The following is an 8,430-nucleotide window of genomic DNA, read 5'->3' on the forward strand; positions in this document are numbered from 1 at the left end:
ATAGTTGGTCAGTGAATCATATTGTGTTTTAAAGCAAGTACAATCCTGTCTGATAAGTCATCCAGGTACCCAGGTGAAAGCAGACAGCTTGTGATAGATCTTTTTAATTAAGCAGCATCTTTGTTTCCTGCTTGTGTGACTCATGTTTGCTTTCACATGAGACACTTCTCAGATGCTACTGTACCTTTGTTTGTGTTTTTTTATCTGTTCTTATTTCTCAAATGCATATTAGGAATTCTAGGAAAATTAGGATTTTAATGTCAGAAAGTCATGAAAGATCATTCCATGTTTATCTGTTCTTAAAATGTTTAGATAACTTGATTTTAAGCTTATTTTTATTTTTCATACCAAAATTAATGATTAAATTATGGATTTAAATGATGGACTTCTTCATCCAAAATGATCCCTGGCAGATTTGTGGTTATAAAAAAAGATATGCTGCTAAATTATTGCCTCTGGCTTAGGGCTGGACGATATGGCCAAAATTTATATCACGATATATTTCTTAATTTCATTCAATACGATTTAATTCCGATATTGATATGAACAATATTAAACAAAAGCCTATCAATGCCACAAATAAGTCAATGTATAAGAAACACTGCGCAAGTAGCCAATTGTGTTCTGCTCTTTCTGACGGCCTCGCCCTGAACGTCAGTCAGTGACAAATGCTGTAATATATATTGAAATATTGGAAATGTGTTTAAAAATCATATCACCATTATTGAAATTTTTTTTATCGCGATATATATTAATATTGAATTATTGTCCAGCCCTACTCTGGCTTATAACACATAAAAATATTTGAAACCAAAAAAAAAAAAGCAACCTCTCTATAAACTCCTTTTCCCCCCTCGTGTTTACTTCCAGCTATGATGGCATCTGTAGGAAGCAAAGCACCTGCCATTAAAAAAGAATCCGTTGCATTTTCATTTAGACATAAAAACATATTTTTGGGCAAGGCCTATCATCACCAACAGCAGGTCATACTGTATGTCTTTTTCTTGTTTATATTTTAATTTAGGCTATTTATTTTGTAGTTTTGTTCTTTCTGTTATTTTTATTGTTGTTATTGTTAGTTTATACTGTAATTATTCTTTTAATCTTTTTAGTTCTTCTGAAGTATAATTTGCTGAATACATTAAGAGAAGCATATAAATAAAGTTGACTGGACTTGTTTGAGATTTCGCTGCCAAATGTGACTGCATTCAACATTTGTCATCACTACAGTTAAAAGTTGATTAACCAGAACACACAGGGAGCCAACTTTTGCTTCATTGAGTAATCCTCTATTAGAGATTAGTCCCAGCTAATAAAAATATGTTTCCATTAAGTTAAGAAAATGTTATTTATAAATGTTCTCTAAACATTCTCTGAAAATCCAGTTTTTTTTTCTTGGTGCAAACGTTAAGGTAACATTCCATTTTATCCTTTTGCATTATAGGAATGCTACTTTTAAATGTTCTGTGAACATTCTGAAGTAAATAGTAACATTCAAACATTTTTAGATGAGCGTCCAACTAAAATGTGTCAGAAAAAAAGTTCAAAAAACAATATATAAATGATGTTTTTTGGGTAATGTTTTGAGAACATTATTAAAACCAAATAACTCTGAACAAATATTATATCACGTTACTAGAAGAATGTTTGTTCATAGCTTTAAGAGAAACTTGCCGAATGTTAGCCAATGTTTTGAGAAGTCAAACAGCAAGGCCTAGACCTACTGTGCAAACATTACATACCTTAAATAATAGTCATATTCATTCAAGCAAAGCAATCACTTTTAGGTAGTTTATGTGTTTTTCATTAAGTTGTTCCCGTAACACTTTATAATAACTTTAATAACAGTGACAAATATATAATGCTTAACAGATTATTAGTTAAAATACATTCAGATGTTTGTGCCATGAACTAACTGAACTGCCATGAACTGTTCAACAGTCATTTTTTCAAGTTGTCAGTGAAAGTGTCTAATGTGTTTCACCATGTATAAAGTAGCTTATGTTTCTGAATTCCGTGTTTCTTCACTCAGTTTTTTATCGCCTGCTCATGTTTTGTAATTCAATAACTTTTAATAACATCTGAAACCTTGACTGTGTCCTTAAAGTTTTTTATTTGTGGGAATGTGTAATTTATACTATTTCGAACAAGTGGGTTAGTTCAACACAGCATACAATACCACGGAAAATGGCAGTCAAATCTATGGATCGTTCTATGTCCTGGAATTTCATTTAATTCCAAAAGACAACGAATGGTTGCGCAAAATGTCCTATGAATGTATTTTAGAATGAAGGTCCTAAAGCTCCTAATAGTTTATATTCGCGATTTACCTGATATATTGATTGACAATAAATCAGAGATGATCAAACCAGGGCCTAAGGTGCCAAAGTTGGCCCGTGACGACCTTTGATTTGGCCCGCCATGTCATATCAAAAGAAAGAAAGAAAAAAAAACATGCAATTGAAACATAATTAATTTCTAATTTATATTTTTGTTTTAACACTTTTTTGTTTTATTTGTGCATTGAAATGTAAAAAAACCAATTTGAATTTGGTTTTTAAAAATGTAAAAAAAAAACTGTTTAATTATTTAATAATTTACAATTTAAATTGAATCATTTTAATTATTTAATCATTTAAAAATAATTAAAAAATTTAACACATTTGAATATAATATAGCTGGATATAATGCAGCCTTTACGTTTGTCCCACGGCCCTCAATAAAGTTCGGCCACCACAGCAATAAATGGTCGGTCGCCTACCACTGCATATATTAAACATAAAATGATCAAATGACTCAGAATCCCAAATGTTTTGTAAATGTAATTTAAGAATCTGTCTACCTTTCCAGACTAGAATCTGATTCAGAAGATAAACGAAAAACCGCACCGTCATACTGCACTTGACAGTCACTTGACATTTATTGCGATAAGATTCAGTGGAATCTGTTCCACTTGAGGTGCTCGAATCACCGCACTATTTGGATAATAACATTTTTGGGGAATTCCTTAAATGAACCAAACATTGAAACCAACATTAATGGGTCGTTGACACAGACATTTATAGATAATTGCTATACACTTAAGTCACGCAATTGATGTTCTCCGACGATATAATGCGATCAAACCAGACTGACTGCAGCTGTCATGTGGAAACCGGGAAGGCCCCTCCTTTCGGTAACTTGTCCTCTCCGTTCGATCCGAACTCACACGGAGCATGTCTCGCAGCGATATAGCCCCAGTCATGCAGAGGCAAAACGAAAGCGATGAGATCCAGCAGTGAAGGAAGTTTAATTCCAATGGACTATGAGCGTTTCAATGTCTTAAAGACGAGGAAAGCATTCGAGTCAATAAAACAACTGACCACCAAACTGATTCACGTGGAAAATCAATAGGATAGCATGCATTTCCATCTGTCCATCTTGAAACGAGTTTGTAGTGACGGCTTCGGTCTGCATGCGAATATGGCTCAAAAATGACCAATGGTAAGTTGTCAGTGTAGCACAAGAAAACGAGCTGAATTAATGCATTACGCTTACCTTCACGAGCACAGCATAGTTTGAGCCCGACTACAGGAAAAGCTTGTATTTATAGCTATCGTTACTTGGGGGTTCCCGGTGATTGTAAAGCAACAATCAAAACGAAACTCGTAAGTGATTTACAAAAAAGCGTGTTTATTACGAAAGTGAATGTTCACGAGGGTTTATTCATATGGAAATGGTCATCCTGAAAGCTCAGTCAGGTTGATCCTATTGAATGGCAAAGTATTGAGTGGTGCGTAGGCTACGCGTAAATCCTGCATACCACTGAATGAAGCCGTGTCTAACACTAACTTTGAATGGTTACGCATGTGCATGTGTGGTTTTTTATCCGCAGCATCGTCTTGGTACTTCTGTTTTGATGCTTATTATACTACCTCTTGCGTGTTCCTGTGAAAGTGGCCACAATAAAAACCAGATCACCGAGGATTACCGCAATATCATTAGGATACAGCTGAAGCACGTTGTAAGTATCACAATTACATGTTTGCCACCAGGTGACTGGATTCTAATAACTAATATAATATCTAATATTGGCCTATTCTCACTTGTGTGTATATACACTTTTTTTTTTTTTTTTAATGTCTATTAAATTTACAATAAAATGGGCAGGAGTTATCTGTAAAAAATATGGTTATGTTCCAGGCATGATTATATATGGTTAATAAAATAGGCCACATGATAGATGATAGATAGACAAACTAACTTTTTTTATGAACCACGGCTAATAAACATATATTATCCACAAAATAAAATGTTTTAAACATTAACAAAAAAAATAAAATGTAACAACAAAATTTGATTTGTACTTTTCAGGAGGCCATTATTGAACAACTAAATTCAAACTGCACAATAAGAAATGTCAGCATGTCGAAGGAGCCAAAAAATGTAAGAAAATGACTACTTATCCATTAAACAAGTTCCATCTGTTCAAGCGTTTACGCATATGTTAGTCATGTTTCTCTCTTGAACTGAAAGAGCAAAAGTAGTTTCTAAGATGTGGTTAGTAAATGTTCTGACCTGCCAGAGCGTATACATATGAAGTTCAGGGAAAGCTGGGTGCTGTACACAGCACATAGACACAGATGCAACTTGTTAGTTTAACAACCCTATTTGAAGACACAAGTTTCTCCTCCATTCTTGTCACTCATCTGCTGGTTTGTTTCTGATGTTCTCACAGGCACAACAGTCCATCCACAGAAAAATCTGCAGGGTTAACGGAAAACTGAGGAGAATCGGGAGGGAATCAGAGAATGTAAATGGACAACTAAAAGATGTTTTATATAAACTTGTGGAAGAAATAAATGTGTCCTTGAGATGTTGGTGCCACCTGAAGGTAACCGAAACAACCCGTTTCTGCACATTCAGTTTTCTTTTACATCGTTTTCATTTATTTAAACCTCCTTTTTGTTTCATTTGTGGATGAACAGAGGGAGGGGACAAAAAAGCCAAAACGGCAAATACGAAAGTGGAAGATTTGCAGAGTGAAACACATTCTTGCCAACTTACAGAGACAATTTGAGCAATACAATGCATATCTGTCCCTCAGCACAGACCTTCCAGAGCGTGGGAAGACTTCAGAGCAAACCGGTATATAATACTTGGCCTCCATCCATCTCTATTACAACGAATGAATGTACAGAATATGAAGTAACTGGACTAACCATGTGCCTTTCACACTATTCAGTATTTGTCTGAAGACAAACAATGCTTTTTATGGGAAAATATATGCTAAGCATAAACATGAAATATACTACTATGCATGAAAATGTTTCAAAACTTTGTACTTTGTATTGTTATCTTTGCTATTGATTGCTGAATGAGTACAGAGGGTGCGCAAATGAAACTTACAGAGTTTAACTGTACATTGCTGTAAGTGACACAAAGTTGGCTTCAAAGCCTATATTATATTAATTCTCTAGGCCTCAAGTTAGAACTTTATAGTCTACACATGCTTCTTATTTGGGGAAGCGACCCTATTCAGCCCACCCAATTCCAAGTCTTGTAAGTTTTTTCAATTCATTCAAAGAAAGCCGAAGATTGAAACACTTGTTTTTTCAAACAAAATTTATTTAATTGCAAACCTCTGGAATGGGCATATAAGTACACATATATAATTTCAGCACCTATTTAACAATAACCAAACAACTTTTTATATGGCTGTTTCTTTAGAAACCCTGTTTTTAAGAAAGTCAGCAGAATTCTCTTTTCTTTGGTTGATCATCTATCAGGACCCACTTTTTCACTGTTAAGTTTCAGGTTTTTCTTTTCAACTCCATTTTTTTTGTTGTTGTTTTGACAAAGCAGCACGTTTATGAACCTTCCCTTATTTTTAGGCCAGTATTTCCAGTTCGTGGAGGCATAACAACTGTAGCAATTGTTGGGCCCAATATAAAACTTTCAATACGGGTCCCCCAGTAATCTGGATCACATTCCGTCCCCCTTTTGCAGTAGCAAGTCTTGCCTTTTTATTTAATTTTTTTTTTACCCAGCATACAATGACAAATATTGTAAGTAGATAAAGTTAATGAACTGGATGTGCTCCAAACGCAGTGAATTTAGTTAATGCTTTTTATATGTGGTTCCTAGTTTTGTGGGTTATCAATAGAACCATTCCTTATAAAGCCTCTTGAAAAGAATCATATTTATGTATTATAATAACAGACAAAACATTAAACTTTGTCTTTGACACAAATGGTTCCATTTAATGTGGTTGTCCAGTTTTTACTGTTTTTCTTTCTACCACATCTATCTTTGTGAGCAAAACTCTGCATTCCACACTAACTACAGAGGCTCAAGACTTTTCAGACACAGAATAAACAAGCTGTCTATCATTCTTATATTTAAAAAAAAATAAACAGGTGGGCTTATATGGTACATGAGCTTTATAGGGTCTCTTCAACTGTATAAAGAACTATCTGTTCACTTCTCCCTGCTTTCACATTACACAAATATATATGCTTTTATATATAACGGTACAGAACTCTATTTTTTCCAGAACATTTGACATTAATGGTGATTTTTTAAAATATTTTTGTAGTGCTGTGTAACATCAAAATTCCACTTTCATTTTCCATTTTCTGTGTAACATCATGCCAGTAGCTGCAAGGAAAATATTGGGTTCATAAAGAGAAACTAAAATATGGAACAGAACCATGTAAAAAAAAAAAAAAAACTCAAATCTAGGGCTGTCAATCAATGCTTTAATGAATAACTACATAAATTGCATACAGTATATCAATATTTGTTAAGAAAAGCCCCTAAAAGAAGATAATTAATTCAATGACATTACATTTTTGTGAGTAAATCACTGAATAGGCATTATAAAAACACTGGGTCAGTGATGAAATGCTTATATTTTTAATAGATAAATATACTAAATTAATGTGTTAAATAGGCAGCCCTAAATAAACGATTAAATAAACGCATCAAACAGGACACAATCGGAGTTCTGTTTTCCACTTTATTTCTGTAAGATCAGTTCAATCCATTTTAACCATTCAATCCTTTAATGTCAAAATTTCTGTCATAATACATATAGCAGGTATTCATAAGCTATATTTGCTGCCAGAGTGATGCTTTGAAATGCAAATGAGCTTGAGATCGGCACAAACAGACACCAACGCCTCGACCTCTCTCACCCTGGACCAGCAGTGATAAAGCTTAAACGCTCTGAAGCAATACAATACCATTGTAAAGCTACTTTTTGCAATGGAAATACAAAAATGCTTTTGTCTTCTCCAGATGTTAACTGATGGACTGGAGTGGTGTGGCTTACTAGTGGATTACAACCTGATGGATGAATTCTCTTCAGAGTTCTTCAGAGTTCAGAGCTCTCTCTCTCTGCGCGCGCGTGTGTGTATGAGAGACTGAGTGAGTGAAACATAATGCACGGTGCCGACCGTATTTATGTGAATACACACCAGTGCAGGTATTTTGACACTCCGTGTTTTTACCGTTTTAGGTGCGCCACTGAAGACAAATCTACTATGCTTGTCCGTGTTCCACTCGGACCTCGTGCGCAGAAAACATCCAGTCAGAAGCGGATTAGTGGATTATTGTGATGTTGTAATATGGAGGATGCTCTTGAAGGATATACATGACATTTCAGGCACCTTTAAGTTTTGAATGTTGTGAAGATGTGTAAACATGTTGGACAGACTAGATCAGGGGTCGGGAACCTTTTTTGACTAAAGAGCCATTTTTTTTTATTTTTGGTTAATGCATTTTTCCGAAAGAGCCAAAAACCAGTGCAGGTATTTTGACACTCCGTGTTTTTACCGTTTTAGGTGCGCCACTGAAGACAAATCTACTATGCTTGTCCGTGTTCCACTCGGACCTCGTGCGCAGAAAACATCCAGTCAGAAGCGGATTGACTTCTGTTTCGCGGCTTTGAGTTTTTAATACTGTCTGTCTTTTTAATATCAAGAATGTCCCGCTCTTTACTGTCTCATTCATTCACGTTCCTTTATTAATAACGCTAACAGTCCCACCCGCAGAAAGCTGTGCGGAAAAATCGAATGTAACCGGCAAAATGTTTCAAAGTATAAAACATATAAAACAAAGTATATGTTTCAGTCCTGTCACTTTTTTTTGTTTGTTTTTTTACATACTTTTACACATTTTCAGCTGTTCAAAAAATCTTTCTTTTCGCTATTACCACAAAGCTACGAATCTGAGTGCAGGAGCTGTACGTTACCATAGAAACTAGATCAACCAAGATTGAACAGATGTGATGGATTGTGTATCTAATAAATATACAACAACGTTTTCTATAAGTCATTTCATGTTCAATACTGTTAAAAACACACAAAATAATAAAGAACGTATAAAAAAAATTTTGCTCAGTGAAAGAACTGTTGTCAATGCATTTAACATTTTTTGACAAAAAAA

The 8,430-nt window shown here is 34.6% G+C and overlaps 1 long non-coding RNA gene across 2 annotated transcripts; it reads left to right on the forward strand.

Moving 5' to 3' along the window:
* The first annotated feature begins 3,163 nt into the window (after positions 1 to 3,163).
* Positions 3,164 to 6,711, forward strand: LOC107716426 (uncharacterized). Of its 2 annotated transcripts, none has more exons than XR_001637210.1 (5): positions 3,164 to 3,483; positions 3,875 to 4,003; positions 4,354 to 4,425; positions 4,718 to 4,873; positions 4,968 to 6,711. It is a non-coding gene; the product is annotated as an uncharacterized LOC107716426 (long non-coding RNA). The 2 variants fall into 2 exon arrangements; XR_001637211.1 differs by lacking the exon at positions 3,164 to 3,483 and adding an exon at positions 3,597 to 3,647.
* The last annotated feature ends 1,719 nt before the right edge of the window (positions 6,712 to 8,430 follow it).

Source organism: Sinocyclocheilus rhinocerous, unplaced genomic scaffold (assembly GCF_001515625.1).
Source record: "Sinocyclocheilus rhinocerous isolate Xijiao unplaced genomic scaffold, SAMN03320098_v1.1 scaffold360, whole genome shotgun sequence".
NCBI classification, from domain to species: Eukaryota; Metazoa; Chordata; class Actinopteri; order Cypriniformes; family Cyprinidae; genus Sinocyclocheilus; species Sinocyclocheilus rhinocerous.